The sequence below is a fragment of the Mirounga angustirostris genome, unplaced genomic scaffold (genome assembly GCF_029215605.1).
Source record: "Mirounga angustirostris isolate CCGP_5_RB_7025 unplaced genomic scaffold, mMirAng1.0.hap1 SCAF_12, whole genome shotgun sequence".
NCBI lineage: Eukaryota > Metazoa > Chordata > Mammalia > Carnivora > Phocidae > Mirounga > Mirounga angustirostris.
The window spans coordinates 78,162,875-78,186,760 of NW_026991720.1; the positions used below are offsets into that span (position 1 = coordinate 78,162,875).

Sequence of the window (23,886 nt, forward strand, 5' to 3'; positions counted from 1 at the left end):
TAAATAACTTTTAATGTATTCATGTTATCACTGATATCATGAGTTTGAAAATTATAATTAAAGTTATTGTCTTACGAACATTCAACTTGCCATAATAATTAGAACTGTCGATCCCTGAACTTCCCTGGGTAAAACAACTGTTCACTCTTCTTCTAAGGGCATAGGTCTTTACCTAAAGAATGGCATGACAGTGAACTGTATGGTCAGTGAATACTTAGAAAACAACAAACTCTCACCTCAAAGCTAGTTGCTTTTTGGTCAAGGCCAAGCAAGGACTTATCTGTGGCTGATAAATGTTTTATGAATTCACAGTGTAAATATTTTAAAGTCTTGGTGTAATGACACTTGACATCTTCTGTAAATAAAACCCCCCACTTAATTATAACACAGAATAAAGGCAGAAAGAGAAAATATTCCCCAAACTGCACTAAGATTTCTGCAGTTTTCATATTTTATACATGTATTTTTTCTTTCCTTTACTTTTTTCATGAAGAGTTCAAAACCATTAACACTTTGACCATAAGCAAAAGAAAGAATTGAGGCAAACTTAAAAAAAAAAAAGTCAAGTAATTGGTGCATGTACATTGTGGATGCATCTTTCATTGCCGTAATGATTGCTTCAGTGCATCTATTTTTTTTTGATACAGGAGTTTTCTTTTTCTTGATTTGAATTATACCGTAATATCAAGAAGAACAAGCATTGTGTTCTTCCTCTTCTAAGAGAAAAAGTGTAACTAGAATTAAATTATCTAATCAAGTCAAGTTTGACTCATTGATGTGATCTTTTCATAACAACTTTCTTTGGCTTATTAGCAGATGTTCTTTCATGCAATTTTTTTTTTTTTTTTTTTTTTTTGCAAAGAAAGGCAAACAGCTATTCTTGATTACAGATAACACCTTACTGAGATCTTGTAAATACTGAAAGACTATTTAACACCAGGAGTGTTTCTTTCAGGTGGCTCCTGAAATATGCCATTTCTTGACTTTGCACAGAGAGAATGTAGCATTGCGCTGTGTGAATTAGGACGAGGTCTACTTGTCATTCAAACTGTGAAATAAAGTCTTATCAACCATAATTTCCTCTGAAACTAGATTCAGAGGATCTCTCTTTCCATGCTTCTTACTGTTTAATTTGCTTAACAGCAGGTATTTGATGTGTGTAAAGGTACAACTTTTATTTCTTTCTGAATTCCCTTGTCTTTGATAAAGATGAATCAAAAAATTGGGGAATTATGGACTAGGTTAACATACAAAATTTCAAGCTATCACTGGTAAAATGACCTGCTACAAATATGTGAGGATGTTAGCCCGTGAACTTCCAGTATTAACAAGAAGAGGAAAGACTCCGACAGTTTACAAAGATTTACTTCCGAGAAACAGACCCCTGTTTACGTGCGCAAATGGCACCGAGAGTGACAAGTGACCCAGGGCACCAAGTTCAGGCAAGTTGTGAGGGAAGAAGAAAAACGACACCGCTGGTCAGGGACAGATGAACTTTGCATCCATCATGCTGCTGCAGGGAAAACAGGTAGGTGAATTGTTGCTGCTATTTGCGTGGCCCTTTATCAGTAACACCCCATGGAGAGGTGCTAGTGGCAAAATACATAGTTGTCAGTGAGTGTCCCACTACATATTTTGGCTTCTAAAGACTTTTTATTTTTTATTTTTTTTTTTAAAGATTTTATTTATTTATTTGAGAGAGAGAGAATGAGAGAGAGCACATGAGAGGGGGGAGAGTCAGAGGGAGAAGCAGACTCCCCGCTGAGCAGGGAGCCCGATGCGGGACTCGATCCCGGGACTCCAGGATCATGACCTGAGCCAAAGGCAGTCGCTTAACCAACTGAGCCACCCAGGCGCCCCTTCTAAAGACTTTTTAAATTAATTCTTAAACTTAACTAATTCTTCTTACTAAATAGTAGCATGACGCTATATTTCATGCTGAGGGTTAATTAAAAAGGAGTCACTAGGTTTCGAAAAGAAGCAAAGTAACCAGATAGAAATCATCATGAAACACCTGGGCCACAAAAACACCAGATTTCTATTATGACTTATGCCACTACATACTATATGAATGTTCCTGGGAATAGTGTACAAATGCTTTCAAATGGCCACGTCATACTGACAAGGTGTATAATACCTCTCGGGACTGTTGGATTCAATTCTCCATTATGGTTCCATGACCTTATTGTCTTCATAAAACAAGTCTTACGGCAGATCACTCATCCAGGGTAGCATGGAAGTGGTCTATGTCAGAAACTCAAATTATTTTAATTTCCTTTGTATCTTGCCTTAAAATAACAATCTTGATTCTACTTGGTAAGTGCTTGTTCTGTCTTGCCAAATGTTGGACATTTAAGCTTTATAGAATGATAGAACAAGAGTGTGTTCCTTAGATGAATCTTTTTGTTTGTACTCAGTCTGATTAGTAAAAAGAAGTTAAAGATAGATTTAAATAAGTAAAGAGAAAGATTTTTAAAAACTTTTAAATAGATTTGAAAAATGACAAATTAAATACTACTAAATTAATTTGAGATTATGAGCATGAGAAGAGGAACAGACATTACAAATTTCATTTATTTGGGGAAAATATTGTGATACTGAATAAGATTAAAAGGAAGACTTTCAACTTCTTCATTAACCTAACTTGGAAGGAGGAGAATTAGAGGGATAATGCATTAAAAAATGAAACTATGTTCCTATTTCCAGTAAGGTGTTCAGTGAACATGAACTCAGCATACATCTGGGTCATCCATGATTTTCAAGCAAGAGTTTTGCCAAGGCAAATATACTGTGAAAAATTTGTTTTAAATTTTCAAATCATACAACTTCATAAAGCAGTACTAGATTTCAGGGATTGTTGAGACTTCCTGTACAAAAAGAACTTAGCTCCTTCTGCATGAAATACTCATTCACATATAAAGCCAATTTCTATCTATTGTCATGCTCTATAAAAATCACAACTCTCACCCTAAGAGTAATCTGAATCTTAGGTTAATGATTTAGTTTCACTTATTCAACAATAGTTTAGGGCTATAAGCATCTGTAGTCAATTTAAGAGTTATTTGTGATATCTGGGCAAATCTGTTCCAGAATGATTCAAAATTGACAACAGTAACTTTCATTACCCATGGATCTGATTTTAAATATCACCCAAAGGGGACATTTTGTTTCCCAAAAGGGAAGAAAAAAAGTTTCTGCATTGGTATAGGAGAAATGTTATATATGTTGCATATATGTTTTTTTAACCCAGCAATTTTCCCTCTGAGGATTTATGTTAAGTATATACTCTAATCATTCAGCAAAAAGATATGTACCAAGGTATTCCTAAAAATATTGTTTGGAATATTGAAAAGCTACAAACAAAACAAATGCTTATCAAGATAAGACTTAGAAAAAAATTAGAGTAGTCTCATGCAATGGAAGTCTTTCAACTTGTTAAAAAGGAATGTGATTGAATTTACAAAATAAATCTCTCCAAGACAGGTTGTTAGTTAAAAAAGAATCCATTTCGAAGAAGGCATGCAAATGTGACCACATCGGTGTATATGTAAAGGAAAAAAAGTTATACAAGAATCCCTTCAAAAGTGCTCACTTCAGGGAAGTAAGAAAATATTTGCAGAAGAGACTGTTTTATACCCAATTGTGTGTATGTGTGTATTATATATAGATATAGATATTATTGTTAGAAATTATAAACTATATATGTGTGTGTATACATATTTACTATGAAGGTAAGCAAGTATTAATTGCATTTTTATAACTGAACAATTATTCATATAACTAAATATATATAATAATATATATATTATATATAATATATATATATAAAAATATATATATTATATATAATATATATATATAAACTTCATATAACTAATGGTGCCTGGGTGGCTCAGTCAGTTAAGCGTCTAACTCTTGATTTCTGCTCAAGTCATGATCTCACGGTTGTGAAATTAAGCCGCGTGTTCGGTGCCATGCTCAATGCAGAGTCTGCTTGTCCCTCTCCCTCTGCTCCTCCCCCTGCCTGCAGCTCTCTCTCTCTCTCTCTCAAATAAATAAATAAAAGCTTAAGAAAAAAGATGAGCTAATATTTGTGAAACTGTGTGGGAAAATGTCAAGTGCTATGTAAAGTTTTACCTGATTCAGGAAATATAATATTAAGACATTTTTTTTCTGATGATTCCTAATATACATTTCACTGATTCAAAATATCTTTGTTGTATTTTTAGATTGTTGTATAGGAAATAGCTACCTAGACATCATCTTTTAAATATAACTGAAGCCAGAATGGTTGGAAAAAATTAATCACTGCTGTTTTCTCATGACATATAAAATGAATCCCACAATGCATTAAAGGTTATGTTCCAGATTAAATTTCATGGTCAATCATTAAAATCCCTATCTTCAATAAACTCTAGACTTCCTTGCCAAACTTTCACTTTTAAGTGTTTGGCAACTATAATTAAAACCAGTTCTCGGGCGCCTGGGTGGCTCAGTTGTTTAAGCGACTGCCTTCGGCTCAGGTCATGATCCTGGAGTCCCGGGATCGAGTCCCGCATCGGGCTCCCTGCTAGGCAGGGAGTCTGCTTCTCCCTCTGACCTTCCCCCCTCTCATGTGCTCTCTCTCTCTCACTCTCCCAAATAAATGAATAAATAAAATCTTTAAAAAAATTTAAAAAAATAAAAAAAAAAAAACCAGTTCTCTACCTACTGCATCCCTGAACCCATACAGCTGAACAGTAGGGAAGACCACACCCATGCTGACTGGTCTCTCTTTAAATTGGTGGTCATGAACCTCAAGTAAGTCCTTCATGCTGCCTACGAATCACATTACGTTACATAAGTCATTCACTCTCCTCTCCTAGAACACAGTTTTTTCTTTTTTTTTTTTAATTTTTTTATTGTTCTGTTAATCACCATACATAACATCATTAGTTTTATCCCTTTTATAAATTAAACTTTTGATAATTCCTCCCTCATCTTCACTGGTAGCTGATGACCTTGCATTTATTCACTGAGAAAATAGAAGCAATGGAAAGATGACTTCCAAAAGCTTTCACACCCCATCTACCCACCCACCTGTGTTGTGTTATCTCTTCCAACTTCTTGGCTGTAACTGGAGATAAAATTGTCAGTTCTGTCAGCAAAGACCCAACTTTCCAGTTAGGTCTGATCACATCTACTCAAAGAAATCATTCTCTCCTGCCTCTACTCTTTTTTTGACTTTCTCTCTTTATTGGATTTTCTGTGTCAGAATATAGTGCACATTATACTGTTGTTTCTGTCTTTAAAGAGAGACGGGAAAAAAAAAAAAACAAACCTCAAGACATACTTTCTTCTTGCAGCTGCTGCTCTATTTTTCTATTCCTGTACAGCAAAATTCTTTTTATAAAGAGTGGTCAGTACTTGTTTTCTCCATTTCCTTACCCTATGCTGTGTTTAACTTTGTTATCACTGCATACAGGTTTCCCTCCAGCCTGCCCTTTGCTTCCACCCGGGCTCCCCTCCTGGGCAGGTGTGAGGTGTGAGGGCCTGCCCATCCCTGCCACAGCTGCATGATGGGCAGAAACCTTCTCTTCCAGCCTGAGTTTTACTTGGTGTGCTAGATAATTTTATTGTCAACTCAGTCAAGCTGGGCACTACATTACTCAGAATTCACCTCTCCGTATAGTTATGGTTAGTGTACAACTCTCCAAGTCTTTTTTTTATTGTTTTATTCCAGTATAATTGACACAAAATATAACATTAGTTTCAGATGTACAACATAGTGATTCAACTCTGTACGTTATGCTATGTTTGCCACAATGTAGCTACCATTTGTCACCTTACAATGCTATTATAATATCATTGACTGTAGTCAGTTTCCTATGCTGTACCTTTTATTCCTTGACTTACTCATTCCATAACTGGAAGTCTCTCTCCCATTCCCCTTCACCCATTTAGCTTATCCCCCCACTCGCTACCTCTCTGGCAACCATCAGCTGTTCTCTGCATTTATATGTCAGACTCTGCTTTTTGTGTATTCATTTGTTTTGTTTTTTAGATTCCATATATGAGTGAAGCCATGTAGTATTCACATACAATACATACATACTTACATATAATATATGAACCTATTTCACTTTGCATAATACCCTCTAGGTTCATCCATGTTGTTGCAGATGGCACAACCTCATCCTTTTTGGTGGCTAAGTAATATTCTGGGGTGTGCATATATGTGTGTACTACATCTTCTTTATCCGTTCACGTACTGATGCGAACTTAGATTGCTTCTATACCTTGGCTGTTGTAAATAATGCTTCAGTAAATATCAGAGTGCATATATCTTTTCAAATTCATAGTTTTGGTTTCTAAATACCCAGGGGTGAGATTACTGGATCATTCTACTTTTAATTTTTTGAGGAACCTTTGTACTGTTTTTCACAGTATGTGGACCCATTTACATTCCTACCAACAGAGCAGGAGGGTTCCTTTCTCTCCACGTCCTCACTAAAATTTGTTATTTCTTGGGGCACCTGGGTGGCTCAGTTGGTTAAGCGTCTGTCTAGGCTCAGGTCATGATACCAGGGTCCTGGGATTGAGTCCCACATCGGGCTCCCTGCTCAACGGGGAGCCTGCTTCTCCCTCTGCCCCTGTCTCTCTCTCTGTCTCTCATGAGAAGCCTGCTTCTCCCTCTCCCATTGCTACTCCCCTTGCTGTGTTCTCTCTCTCTCTCAAATAAATAAGTAAAATCTTTAAAAAAATAAAATTTGTTATTTCTTTTTTTTTTTTTTAATTTTAGCCATCCCCCCAAATTCTCCCATGCCTCTTTGTAGTCAGACCCTTTCTCCACTCTTAGTCCCTGGCAACCACGGATCTATTTTCTGTCCTAATGATTTTGTCTTTTCCAGAATGTCCTAGAATCATAAAGGTTAATAGAATAATAATAGAATCAATAGAATCATAAAGCATGTATCATTTTGATTCTAGTAACACATTTGAGATTCATCCATGTTATTGCATGTATCAGTAATTTGTTCCTGTTGTGTTAAGCATTTTTCCAATTTATGGGTATAGTTCTGCTAGTTTTTTCTTAATATATTTTGAAATTTTATTATTAGGTACATATACACTTAGGACTGTTAAGTCTTCTTACTAGTTTTTGTAATCATAAAATATTCCTCTTTGGTAATACTGCTTTTCTTGAAATTTTTACCTGCTACTGATCTATCCATTCCATCCCCCTTATGTTTAATGTTTGTGTGGTATATATTTTCCAATCCTTTGCTTTAACCTGTCTTTTATATCAAAATATGTAATTTTAAAACCCCAGACAGCACAGTTATTAAGTGTTCAGTTCAGTGAATTTTGACAATTTTGGCACTTGGGTATGCATGTGTAATAATTGTTCTTAAAAATATACTGCACATTTCCATCACCTTAGGAAATCCAGAAGGTCCACTCAGCCCTGTGTCCTGTTAATTTTCCCCACCTCGTCACTCTGACAGAGGCATCTACTTTCTGATTTTTAATTACTATACAGTAGTTCTATCAGGTCTTGGGCATTACATAAATGGAATCATACAATACATATTCTTTTGTATCTTGTCTTTTCCTCTCATTATGTTTTTGAGATTTTTACTGTATTTATTTATTCTGTATTTATTCTGCATTTATTTATTTACTTATTTATTCATTCATTCATTCATTCATTCATTCACTTATGCAGTTCTTTATTTTTTCTTTAGTGACAGTCTATTTTATGAATATACTATAGTTACTTCTGTTCATTCTCCTGTTGATAGTAATGGATTGTTTCCAGTATAGGACAATCATGAGTAAGACTGCTGTGAGCATTGTTATGCAAACCTTTTAGTAGACATATGCTTTCCTTACTCTTGCATAAATATCCAGAAATGAAATTGCTGAGTCATACGATAAATGTATGTTTATTTTCTTAAGAATACCCAAACACTTTTCTGAAGTATATGTACCATTTTGCATCTTCATTGGTATCATGTTACTTTTGTTTGTTCCATATCCTTATCACTATTTGATACTGTTAGCCTTATAAATTTTAGCCTTTTTGGTGGATGTATAGGAGTATCTCATTGTGGTTTTATTTATTTATTTTTTAAAGATTTTATTTATTTATTTATTAGAGAGCGAGCGAGAGAGAAACAGCATGAGAGAGGAGAGGGTCAGACAGGGAAGCAGGCTCCCCGCTGAGCTGGGAGCCTGATGCGGGACTCGATCCCAGGACCCTGGGATCATGACCTGAGCCGAAGGCAGTCGCTTAACCAACTGAGCCACCCAGGCGCCCTCATTGTGGTTTTAATCTGCATTTCCCTGTGACTTACAATGTTAAATTCCGCTTCAAATGTGCGTGTCTTTTATGAAGTGGTTCTTCACATCATTGTCTTTAGTTTATCCCTTCAAGTTATACATATAAAATATATAATATACAGTGTATATGTAATAGATATATATGATAAGAATATATCATATGATATATATAGGAATATTTTGTCAGATATTTGTATTTTAATATTTTCCTCCCATTGTGTGACTTCCTTTCCCCTTATTTTTATATGATATTTTTGATAAACAGAAATTTCTAATTTTAATCAAGTTCAGGTTATGAATTTTCTTTATCTTATGGTTGATGTATTTGTGTTCTATCTAAAAATATTTGCCTCTCTCAAATTTGCAACTCTATCTCCCTGTATTTTCATATTTAATTTTATGGTTATAGCTTATATTTAGTTTTATATTAGATCTTGAATTGTTTTTTTCTACTGGGAGTTAAGGTCATGGTTCATTTTTTGTTTTTATTTTCATATAAATACCTACTTGTTCTAGCATGATTCATTCAATAGACTTTTCCCACTGAACTCTCCCGGTGCCTTGGTTGACAATCAATTGAACATATACAGGTGAGCCTTCTTCTGGGACTCTCTTTTCTATTCTGTTGATACAGATGTAAATCCTTATACCATTATCATACTGTCTTGATAACACAAATTTAAGTAAGTCTTTAAATCAGTTTAAATACTTCAAAAGTTCCTCTTTTTTAGATTCCAGTTATCTCTGCATTTCTATATAAATTTTACAAATAGCTTGCTGATTTCTTCAAAAAATTTTGCTGAGATTTTTATTGAGTTTGCATTGAATCTATGGCTCAATTTGATGAGAATGAATATTTTAACAATATCAAATATCTCAGTTTACTTAGGTTTTCTTTAATCTTTTCAGTAGTAGTTGGTATTTCAGTGAAGAAGCCTTGACAACTTTAGTTAATTGCTAAATATTTTTATGTCATTGATGTTACTGTGATATTTAAAAAAAATTTTTTTTAAGTAAAAACAATTTGAGTTATGAGCTGTATAAGGAAGTTGAACCTATAATGATGGTAACTTTATGTAGAAGTCTACTAGTTCTTTTTGGTAGCTTCCATAGAGTTTTCTACTTATATATCTTGTTTTCTATAAATGTTTTTTTACTTCTTTTCTATTTTTTATGTTTTATTATTTCTTTTTTGCCTTTTTCTTTGGCTAAAAGTACAAATATAATGATGGTGAATGTTCGGTGATGATAATAGTTGATGATGATGATATTGAGTAAATGTGGAATGGTTAGACATCTTTTTCTTGTATTCCTAATTGTAGAGGATAAATGTTTAATGCTTCACCACTTTTGAAATTAGTTATAGGATTCTCGTAGATGGGCTTTTTAAGATTAAGAAACATTGCTTCTCACCATAATATGTTGAAAGTTTTGACCGACAGTGAGAATTGTATTTTACCAAGTTCTTCAGTCTCTATTGAGATGATCATAAAATTTTCTTCTTTTATTCTATTAATGTGGTGAATCACACCAATTTATTTTTTTTATGTTGAACAGTTTTGCATAAAACAGTCGGTCAGTTTGCATAGACCTTTTTTATATGTTGTTACATTAGATTTGCTAATGGCTTTTTAAAGGATGTTTTCTACACTCAAAAGATCTGTCTAGAGGCAATATTATTTCATTCTGTCTTTGTGAGATTTTATTATCAGGTATACTGCTCTCCTGAAATGAATTTGACTATGGTGTGTCCTTTATTTTATGAAAGTATTTGTATAAGATAGTTATTATTTCTTCCTTCAATGTTTGAAAAATTCACTGGTATATCCATCTGGGTCTTGAGTTTTCTTTGTGGGAGGAATTTTATAATGGATTCAATTACTTTATTTAGATAAGGCTATTGAGATTTTTCCATTTCTTATTTTGCCAGTTTTGGTAAGTTATGCTTTATAAGAAATTCACCTATTTCAAATAAATAAAGTCTTAAAAAAAAAAAAAAAGGCGCCTGGGTGGCTTAGTTGGTTAAGCGACTGCCTTCAGCTCAGGTCATGATCCCAGAGTCCTGGGATCGAGTCCCACATCGGGCTCCCAGCTCAGGGGGGAGCCTGCTTCTCCCTCTGACCCTCTCTCTTCTCATGCTGTTTCTCTCGCTCGCTCGCTCTCTAATAAATAAATAAAATCTTTAAAAAAAAAAAGAAATTCACCTATTTCATCTAAGTTGTGAAATATATTAGCATAATGGTGTTCAGTAAATCACCTTATAATCCTTTTAATGTCTGTATGATTTATAACAATGCCTTTTCTTTCAGTCCTGTTATTCATAATTTGTGATTTTTCTCCCTTTTTCATGACCAGTCTAGCTAGAGGTTTAACAGTTTTGTTAACTTTATTAATTTATTGCTTAGGCTTTGTTGATCTGTCATTTTTCACTTCACTGATTTTTCCTCTTATTTTTGTTATTTTCTCTCTTCTAGTTACTTAGGTTATAACTTACTCTTCTTTTTCTACCTTCCTAAGATGACAGCTTAGGAAAAGTGATTTCACTTAGGAAAGCGATTTCTCACCTTTCTTTATATCTATAAGTATCATTCAAAACTCTGCTTTAACTATATTCCACATATCTTGATATGTTGATATCTTGATTATCCAGATCAGGAGTTTGGGAAGTGTTTTGCTGGGCTATTCTGGGTCACATTTTTCATGCAGTCAGGTGATGTCTGAAGTTAGCACAGTGGAATGCTGAAGCTACTGGAAGTTAGTCAGATCCTCCTGCCTCCTTTTCTTTCTGTAGTCTCTGAGCCTTGGAAACCTTGTATGGTTTCTCCACCTGAGTTAGTTTAGAATTGCTTGTGGTATGATGACCTCAAGACATTCAGCCTGCTTACTGGTAGCTCAGGCCTCCAAAGGCAAGTGTCCCAAGAACACCAGGTAGAAGCTATACCACTCTTGATCACCTAGCCTTAAATGACACATAATGATAATCCAGCATCCTCACGAGCCTGCCAAGATTCAAGGATGGGAGAATATATGTCACCTCTTGATTACAGAAGGGGTGGCAATATACTTCTCTTCTTACATTTTAAGAAGAGAATGCCAGATGGGAGATACTGTAGCTATGTTGGAAAAATACAACCATCTATATCATCTTTGACCCATGGGTGTGTATTACTTTTTAACAAAATACATTTTTACTTATTTCTTTCTCCCCTCTGCTCCAAATGTAATTATTAAGAATATTTGTTTACTTCTTTATTCCTTTACCAAGTAGTGTCTAGCACATGGGAGGTACTCATAAATATTTGAATATATAAATAAATGCATTGATTCTGTCTCCTGCATCATGAATTTACTAATTGCATTTTTCTAACCTGGAGATACTTACTTTTAAATTTTCAGTGTTTAAAGGGAAATGTACTCTTGGCTCAGTAATCCAGTATGAATTCCATTTGCTTTTCTTTTTTTTTTTTTTTTGTATTTTATGATACTTAGAGCATTGTTATCAGAAATCTTCACATGCACTGTCATCTTACCCCTATTTTTTTGGTGTTTATAGATTTAATTCCTTTTCCACTTCCAACAGTTAGTAATTCCACAAACAAGCTTTTTATAGCTTTAATCTAAATCTTCTTTGTGGGTGGCTAACCTTTGGCAGTCACTGTTTGAAAAGTCTCATCCGAACAATCTATTTTCGTGGCTCTGTTTTAATATCAGACATGATCCAGAAATTTTCATAGCACACATATTTGTTCTGTCAAAATTAAATAATCAGGACTGCTGCCTTGCTTATGCTCAGTAGAAACACTGTAAATAAAACCAGCGCTGTAGTCACTAATCTAGAATAACAAAATAGTTTTACTTCTTAAAATATACTCAAGAGTTAAGGCAGGCATGAAAGTAAGGTAAAATTTATTCAAGTGGGCACATGAACTGTCACTTGCCTTAGGCCCTCCATGCTCTCCTGTACTTTCTATATCCTTTTCACTGAGAATCGTCCGTGGGTTTAGAACAAAAGAAGGGGAAGGTAGAGGGAGAGGTTATGTGTACACTCTCCCTCTCTAATTTCTGATCTATATTCTAAGAGCTACAAACAGGGAAGATAAAAGCCATTTGTTATTGTCTTACTTTTAGGTCTTTAAATCACAACCACCTGAGACAGGTACAGGTGGTTAATGTTCCTTATTCGAAGTTCATGCTAGATCCAGCAGAGAAGTCAATGAATGTAGAAATTATTTAACTCTCTGGCTCTAAGGAGTTCGTTTTCTCACCTCTATTAAAAATAAGCATTTTGGGGGGCGCCTGGGTGGCTCAGTCGTTAAGCGCCTGTCTTCGGTTCAGGTCATGATCCCAGCGTTCTGGGATCAAGCCCCGCATCGGGCTCCCCGCTCGGCGGGAAGCCTGCCTCTCCCCCCTCCACTCCCCCTGCTTGTGTTCCTCTCTCACTGTGTCTCCCTCTGTCAAATAAATAAATAAAATCTTTAAAAAAAAAAATAAGCATTTTTTCACCCTGTTTTTTATAAGCTTTTTAATAGGGGCTACAGAAGGAAAATTACCAGTGAACGAGTGAGTTCTCTCTGCCGCCTTAGTGTTCACCTTCTCACTGAAGCTCTTTTATATTATTACCACTGTGTCATTCTGCTCAGGTCCCTCTTATACAACAGTTTCTGGGGAACACCCCCTTTCTTTAGTTTCTTCTGTACAGTTGACACATATTGATACTTTCAGAACATTGCTTTATTCCATATTTAGAAAGAATAAACAATAATAAAGAAATGCCAATGAAATCTGTATTAAGCTGAAATAAAAAGGAAGCTTTAACAAAACCTTTTATTACAATATACAGAATATGGGTCTTCAAGGCCTGAGAAACCTAAAGTATTAGTCATTACCTTGCTGACATACTGTGAGCTCTCAAACACTTGACTGTTTCTACGTGGTGGATGCCATCTTATGAACTACTACACAAAAGCTGTATTCAGGGAATACATCCCCTCTCCTTACTCAGATGGCGGGGGGTGGGAAATGCTCTTGCTATACAATTATCGGTTTGAAAGGCACGACTTTCCAGTGGTTTCCTGGCCATCTGTGATGATATACATAATGAAGTACCTCATACTTCAAGTTAGTCCCAACATCTTGCTTAGGGAAAAGTTATTTGACCCATTACAGCTCCATGAACCAATGTAATTTTAACTACATGACAACCATAATTACTATGGCATACCCATTATAATTATAGGCCTCGTCTTCTATGGATGCCATCATAACACATTAGTATGATGCCTTGAAGTTGTGAAAAAAGCCAATTGAATTGTTTGAACCTAACATACAATGTTGCAGGGCCATCTTATTCTATTTTTTATTTTGTTTTATACATACAGACACATACATAAAGTTATATCTAACACACTATAGAATTCTTGAGTACAATATTTATATCCACTTCATTTTGGTCTTCCTATTTTATGTCCACAACAGACAGAAGTCGATACGTATTTGTTGACTACTGAAAGAATAGCACTTAACCTCCTTTTGATTAGCAAAGAATGCTCCGTGGTCTGTGGTCTTTGGAAGTCTCTGAAAATATATAATGCTTACATATTTTTTCTAGCCCTTTTCAGGATGGATTGCTTGATTCACAAAGACTTTATTTCATTATTCATCTGTGTAGGCATCAACTTTTATTTCCTTTAATTTTTTAAAATTAGCTTTTTAGAAATCAGCTAAGGTTAGTAGGGGAGCAGTTAATGTCCATTGGCCTGAGGAAACACCAATAGTAGACTGGTGTATAATTATAGAGAAATTAATTTTGAAAAGTAGCATATGAGAACTGATTATGGTAAATACTTTGGTAGATTCATATATTACAGTCCTTTGATATTCTATATGCTTTTATTCTATCAATCTGATTACTGCACATTTCAGGATACTTTTGTATTGGCATTCCTCTTTTGAAAATATTGTCTATCTGGAATACTTTGTTCTCATGTATCATAATGTAACATCCACTGTAAAGAAAAAACTTTTTTTAATGCTTTTCTTTAAAGCAGCTTTCCTCTTTTATTAAAAAAAAATATATATCAGAGCTAGAAATAGAAAATTAGTGCTATAAAAGCATCAGATTAATTTTGAAATTAAATTTGTAAAGTTTTTAAATGAAATGTGTTCTACCATTGAAAAGGAAAAACAGTCTCTGGTCTTGGGAGCATATTACATAAGACTATCTTAATTACGATATCAGTTTAAGTAATAGACTGCAAACTTGAAAGAAACATGCAAAGGAGAATGGCCAAAGTAGGGAGTTACTTTGAATACTAGCAATAAAATGTAATTACTAGCTCAAATGACACAAAATCCCACCTACCACTTCTGTCTACTTCAGTTCATCCTGTTATTCCTTTTTTATTGCAGCTGGTCTTCCAGGAAAGATTGGCCACTAAAGCTTACTTTCCTTTGACTTACCATATATCACTCTTTGTTTGGTCCCTTTGGGAATCACCTCAACCATCCAGAGAGCCTATTGTAAAACCTCTTGTGATCTTTTATTCTGAAGGATGATAAATAAAAGCACATAGAACTGAGAAGCTGTTTTAGATGACAGTCACAGGGATTCTGCTTTGTCTGGGTTCCTGTCATGAAATTGAATTACTGGTACTTACCCAGCATAAAGACAGTTTAAAACTGTTTGGAGAAGTCAAATGAAAAGATTTTTGGATAAATAAACAATTTTCTCTTTCAGAATAAGTAATTTTCCATTGTTTCCACATACAAACAATTTAATGTTCATCCCCTCAAAAGAACATAGGATAAGTAGATAAAGGAAACTATGGCTTAAGTTCAGTCATGAATGTATTAATTTTTGCGCCATTTGCATAAGAGAAGCATTCTAAAACAATTTACACTCTGATCGATTACTAAAACACATATCTTGTCACTTCTCCCAACCAAGTACTAACCAGGATATCTTGTCACTTCTGTGTTAAAACGTTCAATGGCTCCCATCATTACTAAGCTTTGTCCACACTTACTTACACAGCACCTAGGAATCTCGCTCCTTTCTCTACTTAGAAAACTATTCACTGTTCAGTGTGCAATTACAGCTATACGTCATCTTGTATAATCTGCTCTGACTTCTCCAGGGAGAGGCCATTACTTTCTCCTCTGTGTCATTCTGCAAGTTGTTCTATCAGTTTACCTATTATGATGTATTATAAGTGTTTCCTTATGTAGATTTCTCTCCTGCTCAACTGGAAGCCCTTTGAAGGCAGAGTACTTAAGTCTTTAAATCTTTATATCAATGAATTCTGCTTAAATTGAATTTTACCACATTCCCTTCTGTTATTAATTACAGAAGCTGGCTTCATCTATTACTCGATATTGTAAATTAAATTTTTAGGCTGGTTTTATTATGTTTCTATCATCAAATTTAGGTAGCCTTGGCATTCAAGCTCTGCTTTTTATTTTTTGTGACTTCTTTGGAACATATTCCATTTTTCTTCTACCCATTAGCCTAAGTAAATAAGAACAAAGTGCTTTCTTCATTGAATTCCATTCAAATTCAATGATTGCTGACTCGAAAAGGAGCGTAAGCTTTATGAAGACTAGTTAGATTTTAAACTTGGCAAAATATGACCTCTTAGTTCAAAGAAGAAAACCTTTAAAAGCCAGACCCGTAAGACTCCATGAACATCAAACAGGACATAAAACATCATTTGATGACTCAGGTGTCAGTGAATCATAATTACGGAAACTAGATTTCCTCTCAAGTGGTCATGGGCAGAAAAGGCAAGTTTAAATACACTTAGTTTTCCTCCACACACAAACTTGAAATCATTAAAAAACATGTATTTTCCCCAACTGTCCTCTAATTAGGGCTATCCTTTGTGTAAAATACTTAGGGCAGCTAGATAGTTAAAAGAAATTATTTCTCTAAATAGCTGTGCCTAGTGCTATTAATGTTAAATTCCATTATATCATTTGACTCTGGGATAATGATAGTGAATCATATTTGAAATATTTAAGGCTTATAAAGCCTCATACAGCATAAAGATCTTGAAAATATTATACAACTTAGTTGTTTATTTCTTTGCCAAAACTAAATATTGACTTTAGCACAGTAAAACACACACGTGTGCACATACACACACGCACACTCTCACCCTCTTCTGTGTATGTGTGGGTAGGGAAGAAAATTTGAAAGTCTTTGAGACAAATGATTTCTACCTTGAACCTGCATCATCCCCCAACACTTGGCCTCCCAGCCAATCTGTTTCTCATGTATCCATCCCATGAACCCTATTTGTTTAATAAATCATCAAATACAGGGCCAGATTACTTGTTACATAGGAAAGGTTAGAATTCCTTATTTTTCACATCAGTCTGATTGAATAATTATAATCTACCTAATTTGAAAAACACATGCCGAAACTGATCACTTTTATATCTTTACAAGGACAAATGGAATTTGTAATCATTTAAAAATTTGTCCATTCTATGAAATTTTAGCTATCTTTATTCTTAAACAATCATGTTTGTCTAGAAAATTTACTATCTGTTCTTTTAGCATTATATAAGAGTTCACAACTGTTGAATCACAGACCTGTACCTCTGAAACAAATAATATATGTTAAAAAAAAAAAAAAAGAAGATAGTAGGAAGGGAAAAATGAAGAGGGTGGAAAATTGGAGGGGGAGATGAACCATGAGAGCTATGGACTCTGAGAAACAAACTGAGGGTTCTAGAGGGGAGGGAAGTAGGGGGATGGGTTAGCCTGGTGATGGGTATTAAGGAGGGCATGTATTGAATGGAGCACTGGGTGTTATATGCAAACAATGAATCATGGAACACTACATCAAAAACTAATGATGTATGTGATTAACATAACATAATAAAAAAAAAAAAAAGAGTTTCATAGTTCTTACACAAAATGTCTCCTTGCTTGGAAAGTATGTTTTTTCGTTAACTATGTTGTTTGGATAATATATATGTCAGAATTCCCTTTTAATTATTTTAAAGCATTTAGAAGTATTTATCTAAAAAGGTAGATTAGTTCACTAGAAGGTATTAAGTTTAAATATCAAAAGCTAATACAATGAGTATAATGTTTTAAGCTTCTCTCTACTAATAGTCAAGAAGGGAAATAATGTTAGAGCTCATTAGGAGATATTTAAATTAGATTTGTAAGAATCCTATGATTTTATGAGTTACATCCAGAGAAGAGACTAAGTAGTGTTGTGAGAATTTTCTTCTTTTAAATTGTAAAAATAACATACACACACACACACACAAAAAAAAAAATGTGCTTTACAAAAAGGCAGAATAGCTGATTGAATATTTAAGTCTTTCGTAATTTTATAACTACATAATTAGGGCAGTGTTAGGCTTATTTGCTCATTTCTTAGATGTAATAAAAATTACATAATATTTGTTGTGGTCCATTGACCAGATCAATCATAAAATACTTAGCGAAGGCCAGTCATGAACCTGATATTTTTTTAGGAACTAAATATACAGTAGTAAACAAAACAAAACGTTTCCTCTCAAAGAGCTTATATTCATTTGCGGAAACAAAGACATTGAACATAGATGGATGATGGATGGTTGGATAGGTAGGTAAATAGATAGACCTACAAATATTTAAACTGCTATGACAAAAAGTAAAGGTATAAGAAAGAAATTGAAGTAGGAAATCTCTGGGGAGGAATGTAATTCTTTTTTACAGTGTGGCTAAAGAACAACTCTTCAGCAAAGTGACCTCCATGAGGTAGGGAGATTCAAGGTTACATTCAGGGATTGTATTTATGCTGAAAGAATAGCAAATACAAAGGCCTTAAGCAGAAATATGCTTGGAGTTTTTAAGAAACAGCAAAGAAATCAAGGTGGTTATGGAGGAAGATGGATAGGAAGTGTGTTTGAGGATGTGTCAGAGACCACATAGTGACAAATTCATCTCCAAGTCCAATACCTTTGAGTCTTTCCATAGTACTCTTATAGCACTGAGACCACAGACATGGCTCCTTTCATCCTGGACTTATTCGAAAGAGTTTTGTTTTTTACAGATGTGTGTATTATGTTATAATGAATTGAAATGTTGCAATGATTACTATAATCTACTGGAAGGCAGGTTTAATATTTTATTCAGCGGTGTAATATCAGAATCTGTTAAACTAGTTTTCATTAGATGGTCAATACACATCTTTTCTCAGTGAATGAGTGAATAATTCAAATCCCTTCTTGCAATGAGAGGTAGCATAGCGTGGTTAAGAGCACAGACTGGGATTTAGACTGACTGGGTTTGTATGCAGTCTCTTTAGATTTCTATTTCTCTGCATACCATAGAGATTATAATGAATATCCTAAGTTTATAACAGTATAGTTTTCATTGATACCAAATTAGCATACAGAACTCTGCTCCTGTATGGTTCTGCTCCTCCCTTTTATTTTGGTGGCACAAACTATAAATTTATATATTGCATGCCCAATAATAGCTTTATAATTATTTTTATGCATTTGTCTTTTAAATCATAGAATAGTAAAAAGTGGAGTTACAAATCAAAATTTCAGTAACTATTTCAATGTTTTTACCTATAAACTAATTTGAATCAAGTTATTATATTCCTCACATCTAAGTTGATGCCTGGGAATTACTGATTATTAACACCAATATAGAATGAAAAATTGAAAAACCATGTTATTTTTTAAATTAGTAACTTGTTACTATAATTGACATTGTTTAAATGTAAGCAATAAAAATGTTTTTCCAGGGTATTAAGTTAAATGACTATACAGTTAAAATTTTTGAACAGAAATTTTTGTGAGATTAAGTTTATAGTTGAAATAAAATAAAATTTTGTAAAGGAAACATAAACTAGTCATAGAATTTTTGATGGAAAGAACTAAATTTATAACCCATCTGTATCTCTTTATTTTTTTAGGAACTTTCAAGTGAATATTCCTGTCTTCTGTTATGTAAGTAAACATTTTATCCAATAATATTCATCAGTTTAAAAATCCAAAAGGTTTTCATCACCTTATGAATTCTAGATCAAACAGCATCATAGCTATCTATATTTATCATAAATTTATAGTTTGTAGTGAGTCTTGCAATGAGTACAGAGCATCTGAAACAGGTTTGAACTGTTTATTTGCAATAAAGAAGAGCACTACTAAATCACAGTGTAAGTACAGTACTTTTTATTCACGGTGGGAGTGGAGTTTCTCTGAGCCAGAATTAAATATCTATTTATAAAACAGCCAAATTTAAAAGAAATTTAGCACAAAGCCTAAATGTGAAAGTACTTTAGGCAGTTACAGTAATCAAGCAAATTAGGGTTTTTCAAAGGATTGTGCCTTAAAAATTGCAGGTACCATGGGATCCTTAATGAAAAAGCCAGGAACTGAATTTTATTTCTCCTTGGAACAGAATCTTTCTTCTAATTAGTCTGTTATATTAGAGCTGTGGCTCCATGTTGATTAAAAATAGTTGAACAAGCCTCTGCATCATGTTCCCCTGTGAAAGTTTGTTTTTACTCTGAAGCCATTTTTCCAAATATTGTTTTAAATTATACCTGTCCATTTTCAAAGAAAAGGGAAAAAATCTTAAGAACATTGCATTTTTCTGAATCTCTGGTTCCTATAATTTCTCCAATCTGGTATCGAACTGAAGGTTATTAGTCCAATTGAGATAGCTCCTGTCTTATTTTAAACCCAAAGTTCCATGTTTGACAGATTTTTTTCAACTTCAGATCTTCACATTTACAGAGTAAATGCATGTGACTATAACTTCCTTTTAGAAATGCTGACTGGCAAAGGGTAACCATGAATAAAAAGAGCTCATAAATGTCCGGCCAATTACAAAAGATATCAAAGATTTTCCTAAGTCAGCACAAGCAAGTCTAGTTTACATGGACGTACTTTTGAGGTCTTGTGGAATTAGGACCACATTATGCTTTAAAGAAATCCTACTTTAGTTAACCAAATGAAGACCACTGGTATAATTACTAAAGATATAAGATGTAAAATATAGAATATGAAATTAAATTAGATGGCATATGTTGAGTATTAAATATATGCTAGGTAATTTGGATGCCACATCTCTATCATAGAGGTAAGAAAAGTCAGCACAGTATATATTTACATATACCCAGCTTGTAAGTAGCAATTTTGATGTTTAAAACCTGCTAAAAAAAAAAACTCTCACTTGAGAACTTGAGAGCCTACGCTCCAAATTATACTGCCTTCAATGACTAGAAAACCAGGACACGTATACAAGCAAATTGATCTCATCTTAAAATTTAAATAAGAAAAATGCCAAAACAAGCCAAATATTTCATTCTTCATGTCTGCAAACATTTATTTTTAAAAATGCCAACCTACAGAGAAGTTAGAAAATAATGAAAATTAGCACCTACATAACATATCAGCTAGATTTATCGGGTATTAACCATTTTGCCACATTGGCTTTCAGCCATTGCCAAGCAGTATTTTTCTCTGAATCACTTGAAAGTAATTGTAGACATTTTGAAACACAATCCTAAAATATATCAGCATGTATATTCTCAAAGGTAGGATATTTTCCACTTAAATAGCAATTTTTTATCACACTCAAGAACCTTAAATTTGATTTCACAATGTCAAAAAAAATCTGAAACTTGTTAACAGACAAAAGAGATTGCTGAGTTTCCTTTGGTATACTCAGTAGTACGAAATGGTAAATTTTCTATCAGCTGATCTATTTTATACCACCTATGCTTTATAAAATAGAATAAGTTAACTTATAGATTTTTGTACAGATGCGTATGACTTCTGTCTATTGAAAAAGATAACCGTGACACCTATAATTCATTGCCCTCGTTTTGTATCTAACCCAGCAATGTGATCTTAATAATCTTTCATTATTTTGCCTATAGAAACTTAGCTCCTCATATAATCTGTGGCCTAACTTTAAGAGTTTACTGGTTCCTCACTAATTGATGAGCTAGATAAAATCTTTGACATATATATTTATATTTGTGTCATGTTTTTAACTTAAAAATTATACTTTAATAGTAATCTTCTCTGACATAAGTCCTTATTCAAATTTCCCCAGGTGTTTCAAGAGTGTTCTTTATAGTTCTTTATTTGTTTGATTATTTTGACCCAGGGTTTGGTTAAGTATACTGTATTAAAATTATTTTACATGCCCCTCTAGTTTCCTTTAATGTGGAAGAACAGTCCCTCCATTTCACCTTATTTTGTTTTGTTTTTTATGATATTGACCTTTATTTTTCTTTTAAGAATGCAAGATAATTATGTTCTAGAATGTTCCACCCAAAAGATTTGTCTGAATGTTTAGTCATGATTAAAATCAGGTTAAACAATTTTGACAAGAATATTGTAGGTGATACTGTGTACTTCCTATTATATGAAACTCACATAATGGCAATGGACCTTTTTTTTTTAATATGCTAAGTTTAATAATGTGGTTAAAATGATTTCCAGGATTTCACCGGGTAACCATGGTTGATGGTTAACTAGTAATTTGGTTAATGGGATTTCTCCATTGTAAAATTACATTTTATTGCACATATTTATCAAGCTATCTGTGCGTGTTATTTTGGGACTATATAAAGATCCTATTCCTCAACAATATTTTAGCCAATGACTTAGCATGTTCTGAGGATTCTTGCTTGGACCAATTATTACACTGGTATTTGCAGAATTAATTATTTTATTTTAAAACATCAGTGTGTATGTGTGCTAGAAATGGTTAAAGGAGCTCAGGATTGGAGTCAAGAGATAAATGTACAGATGTTCATATACATGTACTAATCTTTCAAATTTCAAAGAATGGTGAACATTTGATTATAAACCTGTTTTTATTTTTTTATTTTTTTAAAAGATTTTATTTATTCATTTATTTTGAGAGAGAGAGAGAGAGCACACGAGAGGGGGGAGGGTCAGAGGGAGAAGCAGACTCCCTGCTGAGCAGGGAGCCCGATGCGGGACTCGATCCCGGGACTCCAGGATCATGACCTGAGCCGAAGGCAGTTGCTTAACCAACTGAGCCACCCAGGCGCCCCTATAAACCTATTTTTTTAAATGGGCTAATAATGCAGGGGCTAAGCCATAAATATGATTATAAGGCTCAATAAAGTATCATTTGATAAAGCTATCAAGAGTTTATAATGAAGCAGTGTGTGTGACCTTAAGCCTAATTTTCCCCATCTGCTATAATTGGAATAATAATAACTACTTCAGGGGCGCCTGGCTGGCTCAGTCGTTAAGCATCTGCCTTTGGCTCAGGTCGTGACCCCAGGGTCCTGGGATCGAGCTCCACATTGGGCTCCCTGCTCGGCGGGCAGCCTACTTCTCCCTCTCCCTCTGCTGCTCCCCCTCCTTTTGTTCCCTCTCTTGCTGTCTCTCCCTCTCTCTCTGTTAAATAAGTAAATAAAATCTTAAAAAAAATATATAATACCTACTTCATAAGACTGTTTTGAGAATTGAGATATTACATGTAAAGCATAGATCATATTTACTAGCATGTAACAATGATTTTTAAATGTTAATTATTGGGTGCCTGGGTGGCTCAGTTGGTTAAGCGACTGCCTTCGGCTCAGGTCATGATCCTGGAGTCCCGGGATCGAGTCCCGCATCGGGCTCCCTGCTAGGCAGGGAGTCTGCTTCTCCCTCTGACCCTCCCCCTTCTCATGTGCTCTCTCTCATTCTCTCTCTCAAATAAATAAATAAAATCTTAAAAATAAATAAATAAATACAAAAAAAATGTTATTTTTACTGCACTACATTGTCTTAACCATCATGTGATTTTGTATGTTTAATTTTTTTAAATAACTAATATAAAACAAAGGAATAGATGGAATAAAATCTAGGCTGCTTTCAGATCTTTCTTCCCTACATACACTATTTCATTTGATGGATTTGCTTTCTACTGTGTGTTCGGTTACTTACCTTAAATCCTTTGTTCCTTTTTTTTAAATGGCCCACATAAAATCTTTAGAGAAGACTTTATTCTTAAAAATTTCATTTAGAGAAGATGTGGCAATGGCAACATTACTCTACATATATGGTTATACATTCTGTGAGGTCATAAATGTGGCAGGTATAAACAATAAGTTCCTAAGTGGAAGTCAGTAGTAGTGAGAAAGAAATATAAGAGTAATGATTTCAAGGGCACCTGGGTGGCTCAGTTGGTTAAGTGTCCAACTCTTGATTTCAGCTCAGGTCATGATCTCAGGGTCATGAGATCAAGCCCCATGTGGGGCTCCATGCTTAGCAGAGAATCTGCTTATGATTCTCTCTCTCCCTCTCCCCCACCCACACTCTCTCTCAAATAAATAAATCTTTAAAACAAAGAGTAATGATTTCAGGAGCATGTATAGAAAATTAAATAAATGAGAATTATTAAAATATTTCACATTTGTAAAACGTGGTATTTCCTTTGGAGGTTAGAAAAGCAGTTTTTTTATTAATTCTTTATATTTGTCTTGAAAAAAAAAGTACTTGATAGTCAGAAATGGAAGTTTGCGTTGTGCACTGAAAATGTAACTGCACGTGCTTTTGTGTGTG

At 34.1% G+C, this 23,886-nt stretch overlaps 1 protein-coding gene across 1 annotated transcript in view; it reads left to right on the forward strand.

The window, feature by feature from the left end:
• The window catches only part of SEMA3A (semaphorin 3A), a 473,560-nt gene that overhangs the window by 34,689 nt on the left and 414,985 nt on the right, over positions 1-23,886 (forward strand). The window contains exon 2 of the mRNA XM_045864793.3: positions 19,257-19,290. The gene's annotated coding sequence lies outside the window, so the exon portion shown is untranslated. The remainder of the gene's footprint in view (positions 1-19,256; positions 19,291-23,886) is intronic.